The sequence below is a fragment of the Triticum aestivum genome, chromosome 2D (genome assembly GCF_018294505.1).
Source record: "Triticum aestivum cultivar Chinese Spring chromosome 2D, IWGSC CS RefSeq v2.1, whole genome shotgun sequence".
In the NCBI taxonomy this organism is placed as follows: domain Eukaryota; kingdom Viridiplantae; phylum Streptophyta; class Magnoliopsida; order Poales; family Poaceae; genus Triticum; species Triticum aestivum.
The window spans coordinates 363,325,242-363,349,627 of NC_057799.1; the positions used below are offsets into that span (position 1 = coordinate 363,325,242).

General features: G+C 47.4%; 1 long non-coding RNA gene across 1 annotated transcript; it reads right to left on the bottom strand.

Annotated features, from left to right (window-relative positions):
• Nucleotides 1-9,427: 9,427 nt before the first annotated feature.
• On the bottom strand, nt 9,428-11,596 carry LOC123049343 (uncharacterized). The gene is made up of 4 exons (XR_006423564.1): nt 11,357-11,596; nt 11,061-11,193; nt 10,828-10,961; nt 9,428-10,190 (listed from the first exon to the last, which is right to left on the bottom strand). It is a non-coding gene; the product is annotated as an uncharacterized lncRNA (long non-coding RNA).
• Between the last annotated feature and the right edge of the window lie 12,790 nt (nt 11,597-24,386).

The window sequence follows — 24,386 nt, forward strand, 5'->3', positions numbered from 1 at the left end:
TACCCTACATTTCGGACAAGCGGGTCCCTAAGCTTGGCTCCCCCTCCCCCTTCGCCCCCCATTCGTAAACCGAGGCCGCCAAAACCCGCGAAACCCCACGCTCCTCCGTCGGCCTCCCGACCGCCGCCCAGCCGGAGACTCTTCCCCGACTACGTCGTCCACCGCAACAGCTCGCCGTCCCTCATCCACTACACCAGATGAGGATCCGTTGTCGATCTCGTCGTCCCGCCGGATCAGCCGCCCCGTCCTCCACCTCCAAGGAGCTGCCCCGATGTTCGCCTCGTCTATCGCGCCACCTCAATCCCCACAGCGCCGTCTTAACCTGCCCCACCGGAACCGTAGCACACTCACCAATTCCTCCGATGAAGCCGAGGCCAACTCGGCGCCACCAAGGAGGTTGTGCACTCACCGCTGCATTATATATTTTATTCGATCTCACGGGGCTGCCGGTGCTCGATACCGAGCAGACATGGTGTGTCTCCATTGACGGCGCCGTCGCCGGCCACATCATCCACGGTGTCCATCCCCCATGTCGTTGCTTCCTCGACGGCGACTTCCACAACGGCACTAGCTGCAGCTGCTCCGGCTCTCGCTCGCGCTGCGGCTCTGTTCTTGCTATCGGTCGCGCTGCTGCACTGCTCCTGCTTTCGTTCGTGCTGCTGCTCTGCTCTTGCTCTCGCTTGCGCTGCTGCTGCACGACCTCCGGCAGCTACAGGAGTTGCTGCTTTAGCACTCGCTCGCGGTGCTACTGCACGACTAGCTCTCTGCTAGTGCGTTCCCTGCTCGAGCGTCTGCTGATTTAGATCACTGCTTCTCTGCTACTAGTGCTCGAACGCCCTAAACATCTATTGCAATGCTCTGTTACTAGTTCAATCAGTTTCGACAATAAAATCTAGTTTCGACTGTGAAGTTCATTTTCTTCAGTTAAGTTCAGAGTGAACAGTACTTACAGCATCTGTTGGAGCGGTCGTGGCGCGGCTGATGCGTTTTACATCTAGAACTTTTTGGTGATGTATTTTACATCATCTATTGCAGATGATATTAGGGTCCCACTTCAGATTAACGTTGTCTGTCTTGTCATGCTTCAGCCTCGTCGCCGTACACCTTAGCGGAGCTGCTCCAACGACGGAACCGTCCATCACAGCGGAGCAGTACCCTCGGCGCCGTTTCCAGAGGCCTCGGATCTTCTTCCCCACCTCCGACAGTCACACCAGGATCATCACCCTCCTCCACGTCCAACCCAATGATGCTGAGGTCCACAAGGCTATGCCAAAGAGGTTGTACACTCGCCGCATCAGTTTGTTTCTCCATTCCTCTATTCTTCCAATTCATGTGAGCCAAACACCCAGGTTGACTGAAATCCTATGTTTCCAAATGCTCTGTTTTGCACATGCATTCCTATCCTATTCCTGTGTTTTTCCTGTCCCTGCGTTTATAGAATCCTCCAATTCCAAGGAGCCCTTATAGATTTACTTCATTTTCATATGGGCGTCAAAGAAAACTCTGTGTGTTATGTCCTGCTCCTGCCGTGCCGTCATCCACCCCACCTGAGGTGCACCATCGACAGAAGCGTTCACTGTAGCAGAGATCCCCTCTGCAGACTTCCTTTCGCCGCCTCAGATCATCTTCCCCGTTGCCGGCAGCCACGCCAACTGCATTACCATCATCGACTGAGCAGATGAACCTGAGGACTACACAGTTCCGAAAGAGAGGTCGCAGTCTTTCGTGTTTGCTTACGTTATACATCGGTTATTATTACCTGCTACTTTATCGTTCAATCTTGAGTTTTCCATTGCCCATGGGTCTCATATCGAGCCAACAACGAATAGTATCTGTCTACTATCTGGTTCATCTGGGTCTTCTATGTGGTTCATGTTGGGTGGGCAACAAACAATAGATGATCCATTGTCTATCTTTTTAAACTGAAGCTATAATCTACCTGCTATCATTAGTTTTGGATCCATCCACTCGTTTGCTACCATCAGTCTTGATTTTTGCATGCACCCCTTAGGCCTTACAAAATCTAACTATTTTTTTATTATGCATGTCAGATATTGTACACAATCGTACTGAACATGTAGAGAAAAAGAGAAGACCGTTGCGTGCGAATATAATGTCATGCAGACGCCGCTCCATGGTGGGCGAAGTAGCCCCCCCTCCTGCATTTCCAGATTGTATTCCAGAGGAAGATAACTGTTCAGATGGAGATTCAAAAGGAGCCGACCACGCCTGTTTACCACCTGAGGTGTTTGCTCTAACCTGGCATGCTGATGTTGGTCATATCATGCATATGGCGCCTTGCATTGCTTACATTATACATCTTATATGTCATCAGCTTAGTTTAGATTTGCTTTGTGTGAATGCCACCTGTTTGGTTTGTATATCATACTCCCACCATTCCTAAATATTTGTCTTTTTAAATATTTCAACAAGTGACTACATATGGAACAAAATGAGTGAATCTACACTCTAAAATATGTATATATACATCCGTGTGTGGTAGTCCATTTGAAATCTCTAAAAATACAAATATTTAGGAACGGAGGGAGTATATGGGAATTATGTAATGCCATCTTCTTTAGACAGGCATCATATACGTGAATCATGCAATGCCATCCTGTTTAGCCAGTCATCGTATATGTGAATTGTATTGTGCCATATTTTTTTCCATAATGTATTCCATTTGTCAACAATGTTTATACATTCATCTACTCTTCCTGTGCATCAGCCATTTGAGTCGGTCATGGGAAAATCTGGAGTGAAAACAAGGTCTTTTGAGCAGTCAGTGCTACCTGTCGATGCAGATTTCTTGCTGGTTACAGATAGCTCCTCAGAGGAGGATTCAGAGAGAGATGACCAGTCGTATTCCCCCCCGAGGTGCATGCTCTAACTTGGCTGGGTTATATTGCTCATATCATGCATATGGTGTCTTGCATTGCCATGCCATCTGCTTAGATTAGACATGCTTTGTGTGAATGCCTCCTGTTTGCTTTCTATATCAGATATGTGAATTATGCAATGCCATGTTTTTCAGCCAGTTATCATATATGTGAATTATGCACCGCCATGGAGCCAGGCATCATATATGTGAATTATCCCATGCCATCTTTTTTTTCATTACGTATTCCATTTATTGATAATCTATGTATATTGAACTAGTCTTCATGTCTATCAGCCATTTGAGCCGGTTATGGAAAAATCTAGAGTGAAAACAAGGTCTTCAGAGCAGGCAATGGTACCTGTTGAAGCATATATCTCGATGGTTACAGGGACCTCCTCAGAGGAGGATTCAGAGACAGATGACCAGTCCTATATCCCACCCGAGGTGTATGCTCTAAGTTGCAATGTTTATATTTCTCATATGATGCATATGGTGTCTTGCATTGCTTAGTTTAGACATCATGTGCACAATATTGAATTCTATCTGCTTAGTTTAGAGATCATACATGCGAGTGCCAGCTGCTTAGTATATGAATCAATTATGTCAATTATATCATGTCATCCTGTATACTTAGACAACATGTATGTGAATTATTTCATACCAACCTATTTTAGAAAGACATCATATAGTTTTGTCATGTCATCCTGTTTAGGTACTCATCATATGTTGAATTATGCCATTATATCCTGTTAAGTTATCCATCATATATCTGAAACTGTGTCATGCTATCCTGTTTAGTTAGGCATCATATATGTGAAATTGTGTCATGCTGTCCTGTTTGGTTAGACAACATATATGTGAATTACCACATCTGTCTATCATACAATGTCTGTACGTTCAATTTCTTTTCTTGTTTATCAGCCATTTGAATTGGAGGGGGTGATGGCAGTATCTAAGGGAGCAAAAACCCATTCTTCACAAAAGACAGTGCTACCCGTCGATGCAGATAGAACCATGGTTGTACTGGCCCACAAACAAGCCCCACCACACATAATCGAGACTCTTCCAGATTGCACACTTACACCGTTGGGCAGAGAACCAGCTACCACCCATCTAACCGCAACCCCAGCGGATAGTAATGTAACACCCCGGATCCGATGCGCCAGGTGTCTTCCAGTTATTCGTCGTCATTGCCATGTCATTTGCTTGCGTGTTGCATTTTGCCATGTCATCATCTGCATTTCATATCATGTCATCATGTGCATCGCTTTTGCATACGTGTTCGTCTCATGCATCCGAGCATTTTCCCCGTTGTCCGTTTTGCAATCCGGCACTCCCATCTCCTCCGGCGCACCCCTCTTGTTTCTTTTCATGTGCGGGTGTTAAACCTTCTCGGAATGGGTCGGTATTTGCCGAGTGGCCTTGGTATAGCACCGACAGACCGCCCGTCAAATTTCTTCGCATTCGGAGTCCGTTTGATAGCCCAACCGTTGAACTCATAGCGGTATCGTTGGCAGTACCTTCGTCAGACGTTTCGGTCTCCGTAACCGTCGCCGGGTCTCCCCCGCTCCTCTCCCACAGTCCAAGTCCAGTCCCCTAGACCCAGCCTACCCCTCATCGCGTCCAGAACCGTTCGATTGCGATCGGAGAGCTCCGAAACCCCTCCTAACCCTAATCCTAACCCCCTTTCCCTTTATATACACCCCCACATGCCATTTTTGGCCTCCACCAACCTTCCCCTCGTTTTCCGCGCCTCCAGCCGCCTCCCTCCTCGAAATCCGGCGCCGGCCACCTCCCCGCCGCCAAGTGGCGCGCCCCCACTGGCCTCCGCCGCCACAGCCAGCGCCCCAGGCCAATCGGAGCCGGCCACGTCGCCTCCCCCGCGTCTCCAGCCGCCAGGTCCGCCCGGGCCCCGATCTGGGCTCCGAGGCCCGCAGCAAGCCCAAGCGCCCCGCTCCCTCCACCGCCGCCCGGCTCCCGTCGCCGATGCTCGACACCGCCGCCTCGCGCCTCCCGCCGGCAACCGCGGCAGCCCCGCCGAGCCTCCTCCGCCGCCAGGCCAGCTCCGCCGCCCCTCCTCTCCGTCTCCATGCCTCGCCCTAACCCCTCTCCTCTCCCCTGCCGCAGTGCTCCTCGCCGCCGCCGCCATGGAGCTCATCTCCGATGCCCTGCTGCCCCGTCTTCGTGTTGCGCCCTGTTCCGGCCACGGATCCGGCCGGGTCCGCACTGTCCCGCACCCGCCGGCGACCTCCGGCCGACAGCCATGTAGCGCCGCCGCCCTGCTCCTGCCTCCCTCGATCCAGTCGGGATCGAGGAGAGGGACGACCGGGCCTCCATCGCCCCGTAGGCCCCGCGACCTCCCCAGGCCCATCAGCGCCAGATCCGCGGCCCACCTGCCTCCTCCTCCGTCCTGGGCCGAGCCCACGTGGTGAGATGCCCTATTCCCCGCCCAGGCGTCTTTTAGCTATTCTACGCCCGTTCATTTTTTTCGAGTAAAAGTGCTAAGTCCCCAGTAATCCATGTTATGTGTGCATCTTTGTCATTGCATAACTCCATGCATACTGCTTCGTTTTACATGCATGATATATCAAAATGTTCGTCTCGTGATGCTCTACATTTTGTTCCATTGCACCATGTTCATTTGAGTTCATCTTGATGCCCAAATCATCGTTGCAAAATTGCTAGTTGCTGTTATCTGCTGGTTCTTAGCAGAACTTGGAGATTTGTTATTTTTGTAGCATTTAATCTGTGCATCTTATGGGCATGAGCTCTACATGTGTTTTGTTTTATGCCATGCCATCTTTCCAGAGGTGTATGCCATGTATTTTTGTGATCTCTGTGGTGACTAGCACAAGCATGCAAAGTAGGCTCGGTAATGTTTCTGATTTCAGAGAGTGATTTCTCCAAGTCTTTGTCTGCTGTTATTTTGTTGCCATGTAAACTTGATGCTACAGAAAGATCCATGCATATTTTGGAGATGTTCAGTAAGGATGTTTTGTATATATTATTGTAAATGATCCATTCCTGCCCTTGTTTGCAATTATGCAGTGCCATAGCATGACTCAATCTTGCTCTACTTTTGCTATAAAATATTTCTGGCAGATTCTTAACATGATATTCATTTTTGCCAAGCTTGTTGTAGTTGATCCATACATGCTATGCTTTTGTTCTTGCCATGGTTAGCTTCATAAACATGCCATCTTGCTGTAGGTATGCTTGTTTTGTCATGTATTGCTCTGTAGTGAGTGCATCAAGCTCACCAACATGCCTGCATATTATTGTTTCTGCCATGCTCTGTTTTCTGCCAAGTCTGAAACCTGATAACGAAACTTGCTATGTTTACATGCTTGCCATCATATCTTCTGGTCCTTTTTGGCTTATGTTCACTAAGAGACTTTTGTCATATGCATTGAGGATATTCATTCCAAGCCTTGTTCTGCTATGTTAAGTTCCTATAGCATTTTGATATCGTGCTCTGAACATTGCAATCTGATGTTATTTCTGTCATGTCCAGTAATTCTGCTAAGTCTGTGAACCTGTTATTATTTGCAATCTTTCCATGTCCTTTTGAGCATGTTCTATTGGTTTCTGGAGATAGCTCACTGTTCATGTTTTGTTGTGCTTGACATGTACATCATGTCCATGCCTTTTGTTTTCATGTTGAGTTGCTGTAGCATATCGTTTTGATGCTTGCATTATGCCTAGTTGCTGTTTTCGTCAGATTGTTGCAATGTCTTGTTTGGAGTGTATGTGTTGCACCGTTGCTCCGTTTCGAGCATGCTCTATATGAAACTTGCTTAGTTTTGCATGTAGCTTCATATTATCATGTTGCATCCTTGTTTTGAGGTGTTTGCTTGATGTTTCTATGCATTTTGCATCAATGCCATGTTTAACTTGTTTTGCTCATATCTTCTAGGCCGTAGCTCCGAATCTAATGAACTTTATATGTAACTTGACTAGAATTTCGTGTAGATCATCATGGTGCTCTTTAACTTGCTGTTTAACAACTTCAACTTAATGCTTGTTCAGGTCTGGACCAATTTCGAAATTTGCATATGAGGACTTACCGGATTTGTTATATGTTGTTTCCGCCCTCATTTAAACTTGCCTTGGAGTGTTGTTCTTGTATGCATCATCTTTTGTCATGAGTAGCTTCATATAGCCTTGTCATGCATCATTCTTGGTTGAGCATCATGCCTTGTTTTTGTGTGGTGTGTTTACCTTGTTGTGTGCTTCTTCTCGATAGTTCCCAGGTCGTTGCGATCGTGAGGATTCGTTCGTCTTCGTGGCTTCATCTTCTTCATGGATTCGTTCATCTTCCTAGCGGGATTTCAGGCAAGATGACCGTCACCTTGGATCTCATTACTATCATTGCTATGCTAGTTGCTCCGTTCTATCGCTTTGCTGCGCTACCTATTCACTTGCTCCTCAAGCCTCCCAAATTGCCATGAACCTCTAACCTTTGTCACCCTTCCTAGCAAACCGTTGTTTGGCTATGTTACCGCTTTGCTCAGCCCCTCTTATAGCGTTGTTAGTTGCAGGTGAAGATGAAGATTGCTCCATGTTGGATTATGTTTATGTTGGGATATCACAATATCTCTTATATTATTAATGCATCTATCTACTTGGTAAAGGGTGGAAGGCTCGGCCTTATGCCTGGTGTTTTGTTCCACTCTTGCCGCCCTAGTTTCCGTCATACCGGTGTTATGTTCCCGGATTTTGCGTTCCGTACACGGTTGGGTGATTTATGGGACCCCCTTGACAGTTCGCCTTGAATAAAACTCTTCCAGCAAGGCCCAACCTTGGTTTTACCATTTGCCTAGCCTATTTCTTTTCCCTAGGGAGTCGCTCTCTCGAGGGTCATCTTATTTTAACCCCCCAGGGCCAGTGCTTCTCTAAGTGTTGGTCCGAACTGAGTAGACTGCGGGGCCACCTCGTGGAAACTCGAGGTCTGGTTTTACTCGTAGGATGTCTCATCCGGTGTTGCCCTAAGAACGAGATATGCCCAGCTCCTATCGGGATGTCGGCGCATCGGGCGGCTTTGCTGGTTTTGTTTTACCATTGTCGAAATGTCTAGTAATCGGGATTCCGAGACTGATCGGGTCTTCCCGGGAGAAGGAATATCCTTCGTTGACCGTGAGAGCTTATAATGGGCTAAGTTGGGACACCCCTGCTGTCGGGGATATACCCCGCGGTATGACCCGGCCGGAAGTATGACCCGGCCGGGCTTGGCGCTTCACCGTGACCCGCCGGAGGACTGGCAACTCACGGGTCTGGCGGCTCACTGTTAGACGACTCACGAGCCTGACGACTCACGGATGAACCTGACGACGGGTCAGATAGAAGACTAGGCCCAAGGCCCAGAAGGCCGGCTCATGTTATGGTGGGCTGGCTTAAAAGGAAAGGGATGACGAATATTTCCTTTACGCGGAAGCAAGACCCGGACTTGTATTCAACTTGTAAGAAAAGATAGACTAGCCCTAGTCCTACTAGGACTCCACATGTAACCCGCCCCTATAACTTATATAAGGAGGGGCAGGGCACCCCAAAGAAGGACGAGCAACAAGAAACAATCTATAGGGCTAGACACAAAGAGCCGGCTTACCGGCGACTCTCTCATGAGCATAATGAGACCTAGCCACAAACAGCATGTAGGGCTATTACCGGATGATGTTTCCCGGGACCCGAAGCTGTCTAAATCCTTGTCTTGTGTTGCGTCTCTCGATTCCGCCCAACCCCTCTCAAGATACCACATAGATGCGCTGGCCTCGCGACTAAGTCTTGACACTAAGGACATCTGCCGTGACAATTCCACGACAGTTGGCGCCCACCGTGGGGCCTGCGCACGGTGGTGTTGAGTTCTTGAAGGGATCTTTCACTACAGGAAACAGCTATTTTGCCGTCTGCCACGGCGGATGGCAAAGGCACGAACGGCGGACGGCAAAGGCCTTTGCCGTCAGCCGCGGACGGCAAATGGCTCCGGCAAAGTAGGCTACGGTAAACAGGTCCTTTGTCGTCTGCTTTTTATGGCGGACGGCAAAGACTCCTTTGCCTACAGCGGCGGACGGCAAAGAGGAGGGACAGCAAAAATACTAGACGTCCGCCAGCGTTAGTCCGTTAGGCGGCTAACGGCGGCCTTTGCTGTCCGCCAGCGGACGGCAAATTTGAGCGCCTCTTTGCCGTCCGCCAGTTGACGTCAGCAATGCGTCAGCGCCCGCTGTTTTTTGCCGTCTGCCACGGCGGACGGCAAGGCAAAGTCTTTGCCATCAGCTTAGCTACTAGTAACTAATTTGGATTTAAAAAAATAAAAATCTACCTATTCCACTTTAGACATACATTTCATAGTACTCACGTAACATGCATTACATAATAGTACATGTTTTGCATACAGTCAATAATACATATTTGATATAGATAATTAATACACACATATATATATACAATATACGCCACGCGTATAGGTCGTCAGCGTCGGCACCTCCACAAGCCCGTGTTGATGTCGTCGGTGTCGCCGCCGCCGCAGCACCGTGAGGATGCCGTCGTCATCGCTGCAGCAGCCCCGTGTCGATGTTGATGCCGTCAACGCCGCCACCCCAGCCCCGTGTAGATGTCAATGTCGATGCACCTAATTGATGTGAAAATGGATAGGGAGCATAGAGCAGATCAATGGTTCAAACTTTCAAAGGCTTGAGGTTGGATTCGCTTTGGTATGCTTACGAAAAAGAGCAGAAAAAACAAAGTCATGTTGAACTCTAGACTACATCATTTTGTTCTATGTTAGTGATGTCTTGTAGACAGTTAGCATATTTATATAACTCAAATTCACTTTATGTATACTTAGCAGATTGGTGCCAACCAGCTGAACACCATGAGGCAGAGGGTTACCTAAACAGACAACACCAGTAGCAACGAGGCAAAAGGAAACTAGGAAGTAATCTCTAGTTTCTATTTTTTAAGTGAGCATTTTACCACACCTGATGTTCCCCGTGAGGGAGGCTGTTGTTCATTTTGTGATTCTCTTCTGCCAAATGTTTACCATGAATAGTTTCATTTTTATAAAGCTAATTTCCCTTGTCTTTTTCTCATTAATCCATTATAGTTATTAATTGGATAAATCCCACGAGTAAGAAAGCAGTGAATCTAAATTTAGGGTCGCATACCTGGGCATTCTCACTCCTATGTATATATATATGCAGATAAAAAGCTCTAATAGTAAACCCAAGAACCAATATATGCAGCTAGTACATTCTCCCAGATTTGTCTGCTAAGAACATGCAAATACTGATTGTAGATGTCGTGGAGCCATCGCCTACAAAAGAAATGAGTAAATTGATAAGAACATGCTCCCTATATGCAGAAAGTGGTAAACCTATTAAGTTTAGAGGAAGAGGGTGGTGAGAGGGGGTCTGGGCAGAGGTTTCCTAGCCATATTAAATCCGCTACCCAATTGGCTATAATTAATAGAAACAGTATACAAATTCTGAATTTTTTGGACGACATTGGCCTAAGAAAACAAACTAAATGAGGAATTTAGCTACAATGCAACCGAAGATAACCTATTGAAGCTGAGGTCTCATACTCCTAGAAATTGCTCGCACTTAACCTACAAACGTAGGACCTATGTTCACTAACAGTTCGAACTCCACATGACTTGTGACTGCAATCAGAATTCTGCGTTCCAGTTGTAATATTTGCTCAAAGAAATATCTAGGACCGAAACTCTGTCAATTTCATTTCCAAAATGTCGAGTAATTACCATGAACCAGGGGGTATCGAGGACAGGGCGTTTTCACCAAGAATCATTGCTACAAGGCTCTCTACATACATACAGGCAAAGCAATTTTCACCAAGAATCAGCTAGCAGTCTAATATAATCCCCTTTCCAATTACTCAAGGAGGAACTGATGGAAAAAGACAAGTTAATTAGCTGGGTACAAAAATTAAACCTTTTGAGATGGACGGATGCCCTCTTCACTCAGATCTGAAGATGATGGACGGATGCACCCAGCAGCTTTGTCACGGACGGCGACGGAGGAGAAGAACTTTGCACAAACCTTCCCACTCTGTCGCTATCTTCTACCTGTAAATGAAAACAGACCTTACTTATCAGAGAAGCAAATGTGAAATTGTTCAGATTAGATGTATTCAACAGAGACACTTCAATCACGGACAGACATACAAATACAGCTCATGCTGCTCTCGATCCGCTGTCAGGGATCCCCCACACCCGTATAGGCGTCCATCATCCTGTCTCCCTCTCCCCCACTCGATCGTGTGTCGTCCGCGTCCAAGCAGCTGCCATCTATAAGAAACTTTATACGTAAACGACTAGTCAAAATACGTAAACGACTACTCTGCGAGGTTTCCATCTAAGAAACTATCTACAGACTCCCCGCCGCCGCCAACAAAGGGAACCGCCGGAGATGGACAGGGAGAGAGGCAGGGGAGCGGCGACGTGCGTGATTGCGTGCTTACCCCTGCGGCGCGAAGGGCCGGACCGGGACGACAACGGTGACAGATGGCGACGGGGAAGGAAGAGACGACGCCGCGCGGAGGCCGGGAGCCCGTCCTTGGCTGCTGGAGACGCCGAGCAGCAGTTTCCCTTGTGTGCAGGGGCCTCCGATGGACAGCAGAGGAGAGGAGGTTGAGGAAGGGGGGGGGGCGGGAGACCGCTGGTGGGTGGGGGGATTTCGATCTAGATCTGGCTCAGGGTGGGTGGCATGGGACTACTGGAGTGGACGGTTGGTGGCATAGTAGCAGCGCGGTGTGTCCCACCTGTGCTATAACTATTCGTCTAGTTGTCCGCCAATCTTTGCCGTCCGCCTTTTTGCCTCTTTGCCGTCCGCTGGCGGACGGCAAAGAGGTGGGGCGTTAAGTTTTTTTCAAACGGCCGGGGGGTGGGGGTCACCTCCCTCTTTGCCGTCTGCCAGCGGACGGCAAAGATTCTTTGCCATCTGCCAGCGGACGGCAAAGAGCTGGCAGATGGCAAAGAGCTTCTTTGCCGTCTGCCATTTCTTTGCCGTCTGCTTTTGGGTAGCTGATGGCAAAGAGCTTCTTTGCCGTCTGCTAGCAGACGGCAAAGAGCTGGCAGATGGCAAATTAGCTGATTCCAGTAGTGTTTCCTAGGGTTTCGAAGAGTTCGTGAATTTCAGGATAAAGAAGAGCCAGTACAGAACAGTCACGCGGGATAAACCGGCGTGGATAACCTTGAGCGGAGCCAGCAAGTTTTCGTTGTTCCAGAGTCATCACCTAACTTTGGAGTTGGCATATATGAGATTGAGATGAAAGATTTAAGGGTCGCGCACATGCGGCCAGGCGATCCGCCCAGATCGATTTCCGCGCTGTTCTACAAAAGTCGCCGAGACCGACAGAGAGATTCCCTTGGCATCGTTGCAGAAATCCACCGAAGGCGTTTCGTTTTCCGGATTGAAGCCAAAAAAACAAATCGTTGCGGCTGCGCGTAGCCAGTCAAGAAAATACGATCACGTCTTACCATCTACGGACAAGTACACAAGACCTGTATTGCTTCTACTATTGATACTTGTCAGATTAGAAGACTCTCCCAAGGGAATCATCTATAAATTGCTACGTGCAGACGGGTCAAATCCAAAGAAACATCAAATGCTACTAGTACTCGGTCACGTGATTACACAAAGCCGCAATCAATTTAAGGCAAGTACCGCTGGACCAATGCGTCAACATCCGCGTGTTTTGTTGCGGCTAATTATTACTTCCAAGCCATAGCTGCTGGCACTACTCCACGTCAGTATACAAAAGAAGAAAAAGAAAAGGAGCACTTCGAGTTGGATTGTAACTTGGCTGTCAAATTCGACTGTTGATCCTCCAATCTGCAGGAGAAGCAGGGCTACATACAGACCATGTTCGGTTCAAGTTCCAAAAAAAAGGGGCCAAAAGGAAAGAGAAGAAGATGCCTCTACAATTATTTTGTTTTCCAAATAAGGTCACAAGGGAACTTGTGCACCGGTCAAACACGAGAGGGCCAAGTTAACATGCATGCAGGCTTCATCAATTCAGGTCTTCACGTGCTAGCTCCAAGGGAAGTACTACACCCTGCGTTCCTCTGTATACACAGTGGCCAAAAACTTGAAGATGGAGATTGGCGTCTCCAGCATTTCCGCGTCCAGCGACGTCGCGACCGTGGCCGGCCTCCAGCGTCGTCGCATCCGCGTCTGGCGCTCCCGCGCTGACGGACGACCTCCAGCATTTTTCGTCTGCTGCTGTTGTCTTCGCCTCCGCCGCGTACCTGTCGGCGACGTGTCCTTACGATCTAGCGTCGCTGGCTGCGGCCCTTTGCCTCAAGTCGCTGCTGCAGCTTGCCTCCACCGGTTCAAACCGTCGTCACTACCTGCCTTGGCCGACAGCCGGAGCATCACCAATTCGCCGCAATGCTCCACGCCACCGCTGTGTGTGTCGACCCGCCGTCTGCGCAAAGCCGGCCTTCGCCTCGAGCCTCCAACACCGAGCCATCACACGTTGCTCCGGTTCTGCTGCCACAAGTTGCCGCCACCAAGTTACCTTGCCGGCGCGTCGAGCCACCCCGGCCACGCTGCCTCGCCTTGTTTCCAAATTGCTCTGCAGATATCTGCGGATAGAATCAGGTGCACTCGTCTCTGTTACATTGCTCTGCGTATTAAGTGCATATTATACAAAACATATGTTGTCTGCTCGTGCTATTTTATGCTCGCAGATCTATTCAGCTCAAGAGTTTTTTGCTGGCGTTTTTTATTGCGTCACTTCCAACAATCTTTTGAGTCGCCATGACGCGCGATTCAAACAGCAGATGCGCGCTTCAGACAACTTGCAATGTGGAGGACAAGTTGCTCGTCCGTGATGGTTTACAACACTATGGGCGACTTACCTGTCCGACCCCGTGGCCGACTCTCCCGTCCACGCCGTTTTACAATGCCACGGCCGACTCGTCTGTTGATCGGGCGAATCAAGTGGTCAGCAACATCACGCACCGGCGTTTGCGTCCGCTTACTGATGGAACAGGTGTGCGCAAGTCGCCGCCCATGCAGCTTAATTTACATCAACCCGCCGGAGCCGTGTTGAGCCGCCCTTGCCGTTTTGAGCCGCCGGGGTTATATTAAGTCTCCGGTCTGCCTGAGCCGCCGGAACTATATTGAGTCGCTGGTCTGCCTGAGCCACCTCTGTCGTGATAAATGGATCATCCGTCGTCCAAACAGATCAGGTGATATCCATCCAAGTTTTATTTATTAGCACATGTTGTTTTTGTCAAAGAACAAGTTTATCTTTGCCTTGGTCTGCAATATTGTTTATGCAGGGCAATTATTTATAACAAAAGGTGATATTATACCGCGGAGATGGAGGCACGCCAACATCTTTGGGCACAGGTGGTTGTCGTTACTCAACGGACTCCCGCACCGGCTTACAACGCCGTGGCCGTCTCTTGCGACCACGCCGGCTTACAACAAGGAGGACAACTCACACGTCTGCAACCGGCTTACAATGTGACGGACAACTTACCTGTCCGCCCCCGCGGCCGACTCGGCGTCCGCGTCGCTTACCGCTCCTGCGATTGACTCGCCCGACCCAACCGACTTACAACGCCGCGGCCGGCTCATCTGTCTGCTCCCGCGGCCGACTCGGCCGTGATTGGTTTCAGCTTCACCGTGATGATCATCAACTCCGCGGTGGATAATTTCTAGCCTGACATATCAGGTGAAATCAATCCAGTAAATTTTTATATATTATATATTGTTTTCTTTAAAAAGAGCAATTACTCTGGCTTGCGGGGTTTTTGATATTGGACAATTGTTCACTACATCAACACAATGTGGTTGACTCGCCCATCCGCGCGGCTTACCGCGCCGGCGATCGATTCGCCCGTCCGGACCGGCTTACAACACCACGGCCGGTTCATTTGTCTGTGCCGCCTCTGATACAATGGTCGTCTTTACCATCCGTCTCTCGCGGGTTGGTCTATATAAACACGCTGGGCCGCACCTGTATGCATGAGCTGTTTATTAAATCTGAGCGAGTCACTGCTTGGGAAGCCCGGTTTTCTTCCAACAAATTGGAGGCGAATTATCATGTATTATCAGCCGCCGTCTGCACTCGATGGTTCAATGGGCAGGCGCACAAGTCGCCGCCACTATAGTTTGGTTAACTTCAAAACATCTAGTTGGCCGAGTTGCTGACACGGCTCATACGCGATCATTTATAACCCGCCGCAGTCACTTCAGCCTTCTGTGGATTCACATCGCGCTATCAACACCAATGATATACACCTTATGCCATGGTCAATATGGAGAATCTCAAAGCCAACTCCTCGAGTCGTCTTGAGACTCGGGGGCTACAATTATATGAATCGGCAGCATTGGTCGGCTTCAATGCATTCGAGAACTCCGGGTCGTTGGAGGGAAAATAATCCGGTCCCGGAGGCTACCGCCATATTGGTGAAAAGTTTAAAGGCCGTCAGAAAATTTCTGGCTTAAAAAGAAGGATTCCGGTTTAGATCCGGCTCAAGAGACTTGACATCTCCCACAAAGCACTAAAGCTCTTAAATATCTGGTTTAAAATCCGGTTCAAGGGAAATTTATCTGCCACAAAGTTTTGAAGCTCTCAAATCCGGTTCAAAATCCGGTTCAAGGTAAATTTGTTTATCACAAAACTTTGAAACTTTCAATATCTAGTTTAAGAATTTCCGGTTCAAAAAGAATTTATCTCTCGCAAAGTTTGAATTCTTAGGAAAAATTAAAGGGACCAAAGAGAGTCGGTTACAAAGCACAACTCAAACATAGGTACCCTGCTTTAATGGCCATTGGGAGCTGATCGTATTCGAATTTAGCTTAACCCTTTGGGTGTGACCCTGATCGTATTCGAATCAGAGTCGTTAAATATTCTCATGATCACTAGGGGGCTTCCTGTTCAAACATAGGTCGTATTCGAACCAAAGAGAACATAGCTGTCGGTACCCTCCTGATCGGCACACTGCCGAGCTCACTAGGGGTCTCTTGATCGTATTCGAATCATAGCTCAACCCCTCTTGGGAACCGACGTGGATCGTATTCGAATCAGCGTCGTTAAACAACTCTCAAGGTCATTTGGGGGCTTACTGTTCAAACATAGGTCGTATTCGAACCAAAGAGAACATAGCTGTCGGTACCCTCTTGATCGGCAACGCCAAAGCCACTGGGGGCTATATGATCGTATTCGAATCTTAGCTTAACCCCTTTGGGACGGTTTTCTGATCGTATTCGAATCAGAAGCCTCAAAATTTTTGAAGTCTCTTATTTGCAAACAATTTTTGGATTTTATTTGAAGCTCTTTTTCATATTTAAAGTGTATATGAGTGGTTGTTATTTAACTCGGCTTGATTTTCAATGATAAATTGCCAGCTTATGACAATCATCATCTATATGGAAGCATTGGCGTCTAAGGATTGGGTTATCACCCTTACTGCACAGGTCATGTAAACCGGCAGTACAAATTCAATATCACAGTGGTTATATGTGAGATATTATGACCCGCCCTGCGGTAAACCACCAAGGGATCTTGTGATCTACTTGTGTGCAGGATAAGACTACATTTGGGTGGTTACCCGCCCTGGCTTTTAACGTTAAGTCGCCAGGGCATATGTTGTTTAAACTCTGTGCAGGATTTACAGGGCTATGACTTACATAAATGATTACGTTCAAGCCCATCATCAAAGATTGAAATTGGTGTCTCAAAAGGGTTATCAATTCTTGATTTTCTCAAAGGCTATAAGCCGCCGGGTTATAAAAATTCCAGTTTACAATGGAGGCGTATTAAATCGTCATCGGCCGAGAGCCGCCGGGTATTTAAACTCCGGGTTTACTTATCAACAGATGAGGTATTCAAAGTCGCTTTGGCGCAATGGCTATTATTTTATCAATGGATATAATTTATTCTACAATGGAAGGAATAGTCCCGAGTCGCTGCAGGCTTATGACCCGGCACTTGGGGGCTACATTATTCAAATTGATATTACATCAAATATGCAAGTCCCATGTCACTGCCAGCATGCACCATGGCACTTGGGGGCTAATGCAAAGTCATTTTTTGCTCAACTTACTGAAGACCCGACTCATCACATTCTAAATGAGCTGGCCCTTAGGGGCTACCAATTGCTCCTGTCGAAAATTCAAGACAATTCTAGGATGACCCGGCTAGACTACTATGACTATAGCCGACTCATGGGGGCTACACAACTGGATTTTATTTAAAGCCATGGTGATAAGTCCCGGCTTATTCATGCTGATTAAACCGGCCCTTGGGGGCTACAGGTAATATGGATATAAGGGAGAAATATCTTCAAATTCTCAGTTTTGAGTAAATCAGATTGACCTGGTGTCTGCAAAAATCATAAACCGGCGTCGGCGACAATTATGACTTGGCATCATCTATTTATAACCCGGCAAGTTTGGTACTCATAAACCGGGAAGTTTTATATCTTTAAGCCGGCTGAATATAAGTTGAATATTTGAAGACCAATATTTTTGTCAATTCAGAGCATTGAAAGCCGACTCAAGTGGATTATCTCTTACAATATTTCTCAACAAGAGACCAAAGTCAGCAAATTGACTCCGAAGCTGGCCTGTTGACCCGGATTTTTCAAAGGAAGTATCTAGATTTTTTGCATTGGCAAAATTTGAACATATCTGCTAAAGAGATTTGCTATGAGATTATGGATACATATCAAGAAGGAAGATGACAAGGACTTAAGGATGATCAAGTGCCGGCTTACAAAGAATATTTAACCCGGAACACAACCTGTCAAATTTGTTCTTGTGTTTATATTGCAGATTAGTTTAACATGGATAAATCCAAATTAAACTGGGGGCTAATGTCGGGGATATACCCCGCGGTATGACCCGGCCGGAAGTATGACCCGGCCGGGCTTGGCGCTTCACCGTGACCCGCCGGAGGACTAGCAACTCACGGGTCTGGCGGCTCACTGTCAGACGACTCACATGCCTGACGACTCATGGATGACCCTGACGGCGGGTCAGATAGAAGACTAGGCCCAAGGCCCAGAAGGCCGGCTCATGTTATGGTGGGCCGGCTTAAAAGGAAAGGGATGACGAATATTTCCTTTACGCGGAAGCAAGACCCGGACTTGTATTCAACTTGTAAGAAAAGATAGACTAGCCCTAGTCCTACTAGGACTCCACATGTAACCCGCCCCTATAACTTATATAAGGAGGGGCAGGGCACCCCAAAGAAGGACGAGCAACAAGAAACAATCTCTAGGGCTAGACACAAAGAGCCGGCTTACCGGCGACTCTCTCATGAGCATAATGAGACCTAGCCACAAACAGCATATAGGGCTATTACCGGATGATGTTTCCCGGGACCGAAGCTGTCTAAATCCTTGTCTTGTGTTGCGTCTCTCGATTCCGCCCAACCCCTCTCAAGCTACCACATAGATGCGCTGGCCTCGCGACTAAGTCTTGACACTAAGGACATCTGCCGTGACAATTCCACGACACCTGCAGGGTATTATCTTTCGAAAGCCGTGCCCGCGGTTATGTGGCAGATGGGAATTTGTTAATATCCGGTTGTAGAGAACTTGACACTTGACCTTAATTAAAACGCATCAACCGCGTGTGTAGCCGTGATGGTCTCTTCTCGGCGGAGTCCGGTAAGTGAACACGGTTTCTGGGTTATGTTTGGCGTAAGTAGGAGTTCAGGATCACTTCTTGATCATTGCTAGTTTCACGACCATTCCTTTGCTTCTCTTCTCGCTCTCACTTGCGTAAGTTAGCCACCATACATGCTTAGTCGCTGCTGCAACCTCACCACCTTATCCTTTCCTTTCCCTTTAAGCTTTGCTAGTCTTGATACCCATGGTAATGGGATTGCTGAGTCCTCGTGGCTCACAGATTACTACACCACCAGTTACAGGTACAGGTTATGCGATGATCATGACGCGAGAGCGATGTTTACTTGTCTTGGAGTTCTTCTTCTGCTTCTTCTTCGATCAGGGGATAGGTTCCAGGTCGGCAGCCTGGGCTAGCAGGGTGGATGTCGTTGGAGTTTCTGTTTGTGTTTCATCCGTAGTCGGATGTTGATCTTATGTATGATGTATTGATGTATTCTTGCGGCATGTGTATGCCTTGTATGTATACCCAAATATTATGTAATGTTGATGTAATGATATCCACCTTGCAAAGCGTCTTCAAGATGCGCTTCTATCCTTGGTGGGACCTTCTTGTTCCTTTAGGATAGGGTCGCATCTTGGGCGTGATAAGTTGGTATCAGAGCCTCGACCGACCCTAGGAGCCCCCCCTGATTGATCGTGTAGTTTGGCCGTTGTGGAGTCTAGAAGAATTTTTTTCGGAGTCTAGTTATATCGGAGAGTAGGAATTCTTTTACTCCTCAGCCCCTTCATCGCTCTGGTGAGAAATCTTGTCGTAGGTGTTTTGAAGTACTTCTCTTCCCTTTCAAAATTTTCTTTAGGATCACGCAGTTGGTTTTTCGTTCGTTGGCTCTCAGTTCCTTGCATCCGGTGCATTCCTCGTCAAGATGATTCGTTACTCTTTGTCTTTTGCGAGATTAGTCCTCAGTTATTTCTTTTCCGATGTTGTTTCCTTGTCTGGAGTTGTCCTTGTTTTTCCCACCCGCCACCCTTCTTCTTCTCGGAACCGGAGTCTGTAATCGAGTATCCATTCTACTCGTGCGGAATTTTTGCATTCTCTCCTCAATTATTTCAACCGGTGCTTTACTCTTCAAAGCTATTCGTCGATTTCCCCTTCCAAGTTGTCGTTGTTTTTCCCGCCCTCCCACCCTTTTTATTCCCGGAGTCTGAGCCGCTATTCAGGCACCTATTTCATCCGTGCGGAGTATCTTCAGTCTTTCCTCCATTATTTCAACCGGTGAATTCTTGTCAAGTTCATCTTTGACTCGTCTTGTTTTCTTCTCCGGCGGATTCAGTTCCAATTTTCGGTAGTGTTTATATTTTTTTCCTCGGCTCAAATGTTTCCCGTTGCTCGTTCCCCTCTCGTCATTTTATCGTTCCGGACTGATGAAGACATCTCAGGAGATTCGTCTGTGTTTGAATTAATTTGAGGTTGTCACCTCATTCAAATATTTCAAGTGTTCCGGTGCATCATCTATCTCTTCAACAATCCTTTCTTAACGGTGTTTCTTTTCAGTGGGCCCTAACCCACAGGTCTTTTCCCAGGATCTTACCTGACTCTTCTAATTTTCCCAGAGTTATTCTCAAAACCCTTTTCGAAGTTTGACGTAAGTATGAATTTCATCAGTCAGACGCTTTCCAATTTCAAATTATTTTCATTGTTGACTCTACCTCTTCGATTTTCATTCTCCCGGAGTATCTCATCAATTTTGGTGTTCTTTCTCGTCGTCATTCTCAACATTTGAGAACCGAAGAAGAATTTCTCTTAAATTTTGTCCGTTCTCACGGAGATTCGCAGTGCTAGCTCGTTGGTTATCCTATCAAATTGTTTCTAGTCGTGTAATTCTTTTCATCCATCTATTTCAGAAGATTTCTTTGTTCTAAGTTTTCAGATTCGTTCTCCGATTATTCTATTTTCATGCCTTTTCGTTCGTCTCCATATTCTTCCGGTGCTGCGTTCAAGTATGCTTCAATCAGCTAGCGATCTCTCCTTTCAATTGCATTTGATTCCCTCAAGTATATTCGTGCTTTTCCTATTATTCCGGCGATTCATTCTCTTTTTGTCATTCGTTCAATTCCTATGGTGGTTCGTTTAAGATTCTTTCTAACGCTATCATATCAATTAATTCGTTCTTTCCAAATCCTACCGGTGGTTCACGAAGATTTTCCTCAAGTTGTGGCGCTATATCTCCCTTTAATCTTTTCCAACGAGAATAAGTAGCATGCAAATCCGTTGCTTTTCATCAATTTAATTGATGAAGGATAAGCATAACGTAAATTCTTATTCTTATTTCATCGTCGCCAAGAAATTCCTTTTCTTCAGAGTTTGTTCTTGAGGAATAAATTCCAGTTCCAAGTGTTTTCATCTTTTCTTTCCCGGAGTTCAAATTTCCTCGGCCATCATCGTCGGAACCTCCATCTAAATCATCGCAAGACTCAGAGCTTATGTTATTCTCCCTTCTATTTTATCTCGTCATCCTTTTGGTACCGGAGTTCTCCACGGTGGTTCGTCATGATTTAATTCATTCCTCAAGTGTTCATCAAGATTCTTATCGAAGGAGCTCAAGTACCTTTCCTTCGTGCTTTCGAAGTGCAATTAATTCTTCGTATTCTTTTGAAGTGGAGTTTTGCATTTTTTTCGTTCTCTCTCAGTTATTCAATCTTTTTCCGCTTGTGGTAGGTTACCACCTCATAATTTTGAGATGTTATCCATAAGTCCACAGCAAGCTTATTCTTTTGCTGTTGAATTTCAACAACTCCGTTCAATATTTCCTTCTAAAGTTGCTTTCTATTTCATTCGTGGCACAAGTTTTCATTTTCTTATCCGTTCTTTTCATTCAACTCTTTCAATTCTTCCGGAGGTTTGTGTCGTGTCTTCATCAAGTATCATTCCATTCTCTTTAGTTCATGTTCTATTCTTTCCTTGTTCAGCCGGAGTGCTGCATAAATTCCTTCGTTATTATTCCTTTTCGATTTTGTTCCAACCGGAGTGATTTCAAATTCAGTCTTATTCCTTGAGCTTTGGCTTCTTGTCTCTTTCAAAATTCCTCTTTTCTTCTCGATTGTTCATGACTTTGTTCATCCTCATTGTTTTGTTCTTATTTGACCTCATCCTTTTTCCCATACATCTTGGTCCTAAGATCTCGGGACGAGATCTCTTGTTAGTGGAGGAGTGTTGTAACGCCCCAGATCCGATGCGCCAGGTGTCTTCCAGTTATTCGTCGTCATTGCCATGTCATTTGCTTGCGTGTTGCATTTTGCCATGTCATCATCTGCATTTGATATCATGTCATCATGTGCATCGCTTTTGCATACGTGTTCGTCTCATGCATCCGAGCATTTTCCCCGTTGTCCATTTTGCAATCCGGCACTCCCATCTCCTCCGGCGCACCCCTCTTGTTTCTTTTCATGTGCGGGTGTTAAACCTTCTCGGAATGGGTCGGTATTTGTCGAGTGGCCTTGGTATAGCACCGACAGTCCGCCCGTCAAATTTTGTCGCATTCGGAGTCCGTTTGATAGCCCAACCGTTGAACTCATAGCGGTATCGTTGGCGGTACCTTCGTCAGACGTTTCGGTCTCCGTAACCGTCGCCGGGTCTCCCCCTCTCCTCTCCCATAGTCCAAGTCCAGTCCCCTAGACCCAGCCTACCCCTCATCGCGTCCGGAACCGTTCGATTGCGATCGGAGAGCTCCGAAACCCCTCCTAACCCTAATCCTAACCCCCTTTCCCTTTATATACACCCCCACATGCCATTTTTGGCCTCCACCAACCTCCCCCTCGTTTTCCGCGCCTCCAGCCGCCTCCCTCCTCAAAATCCGGCGCCGGCCACCTCCCCGCCGCCAAGTGGCGCGCCCCCATTGGCCTCCGCCGCCACAGCCAGCGCCCCGGGCCAATCGGAGCCGGCCACGTCGCCTCCCCCGCGTCTCCAGCCGCCAGGCCCGCCCGGGCCCCGATCTGGGCTCCGTGGCCCGCAGCCAGCCCGAGCGCCCCGCTCCCTCCACCGCCGCCCGGCTCCCGTCGCCGATGCTCGACACCGCCGCCTCGCGCCTCCCGCCGGCAACCCCGGCAGCCCCGCCGAGCCTCCTCCGCCGCCAGGCCAGCTCCGTCGCCCCTCCTCTCCATCTCCATGCCTCGCCCTAACCCCTCTCCTCTCCCCTGCTGCAGTGCTCCTCGCCGCTGCCGCCATGGAGCTCGTCTCCGACGCCCTGCTGCCCCGTCTTCGTGCTGCGGCCTGCTCCGGCCACGGATCCGGCCGGGTCCGCCCTGTCCCGCACCCGCCGGCGACCTCCGGCCGATAGCCATGTAGCGCCGCCGCCCTGCTCCTGCCTCCCTCGATCCAGTCGGGATCGAGGAGAGGGACGACCGGGCCTCCATCGCCCCGTAGGCCCCGCGACCTCCCCTGGCCCATCAGCGCCAGATCCACAGCCCACCTGCCTCCTCCTCCGTCCTGGGCCGAGCCCACGTGGTGAGATGCCCTATTCCCCGCCCAGGCGTCTTTTAGCTATTCTACGCCCGTTCATTTTTTTCCAGTAAAACTGCTAAGTCCCCAGTAATCCATGTTATGTGTGCATCTTTGTCATTGCATAACTCCATGCATACTGCTCCGTTTTACGTGCATGATATATCAAAATGTTCGTCTCGTGATGCTCTACATTTTGTTCCATTGCACCATGTTCATTTGAGTTCATCTTGATGCCCAAATCATTGTTGCAAGATTGCTAGTTGCTGTTATCTGCTGGTTCTTAGCAGAACTTGGAGATTTGTTATTTTTGTATCATTTAATCTGTGCATCTTATGGGCATGAGCTCTACATGTGTTTTGTTTTATGCCATGCCATCTTTCCATAGGTGTATGCCATGTATTTTTGTAATCTCTGTGGTGACTAGCACAAGCATGCAAAGTAGGCTCGGTAATGTTTCTGATTTCAGAGACAGTGATTTCTCCAAGTCTTTGTCTGCTGTTATTTTGTTGCCATGTAAACTTGATGCTACAGAGAGATCCATGCATATTTTGGAGATGTTCAGTAAGGATGTTTTGTATCTATTATTGTAATTGATCCATTACTGCCCTTGTTTGCAATTATGGAATGCCATAGCATGACTCAATCTTGCTCTATGTTTGCTATAAAATATTTCTGGCAGATTCTTAACATGATATTCATTTGTGCCAAGCTTGTTGTAGTTGATCCGTACATGCTATGCTTTTGTTCTTGCCATGGTTAGCTTCATAAACATGCCATCTTGCTTTAGGTATGCTTTCTTTGTCATGTATTTCTCTGTAGTGAGTGCATCAAGTTCACCAACATGCCTACATATTATTGTTTCTACCATGCTCTGTTTTCTGCTAAGTCTGAAACCTGATAACGAAACTTGCTATGTTTACATGCTTGCCATCATATCTTCTGGTCCTTTTTGGCTTATGTTCATTAAGATACTTTTGTCATATGCTTTGAGTAGATTCATGCCAAGCCTTGTTCTGCTATGTTAAGTTCCTGTAGCATGTTGATATCATGCTCTGAACATTGCAACCTGATGTTATTTCTGTCATGTCCAGTAATTCTGCTAAGTCTGTGAACCTGTTATTATTTGCAATCTTCCCATGTCCTTTTGAGCATGTTCTATTGGTTTCTGGAGATAGCTCAGTGTTCATGTTTTGTTGTGCTTTACCTGTACATCATGTTCATGCCTTTTGTTTTCATGTTGAGTTGCTGTAGCATAACGTTTTGATGCTTGCATTCTGCCTATTTGCTGTTTTCGTCAGATTGTTGCTATGTCTTGTTTGGAGTGTATGTGTTGCACCGTTGCTCCGTTTCGAGCATGCTCTATATGAAACTTGCTTAGTTTTGCATATAGCTTCATA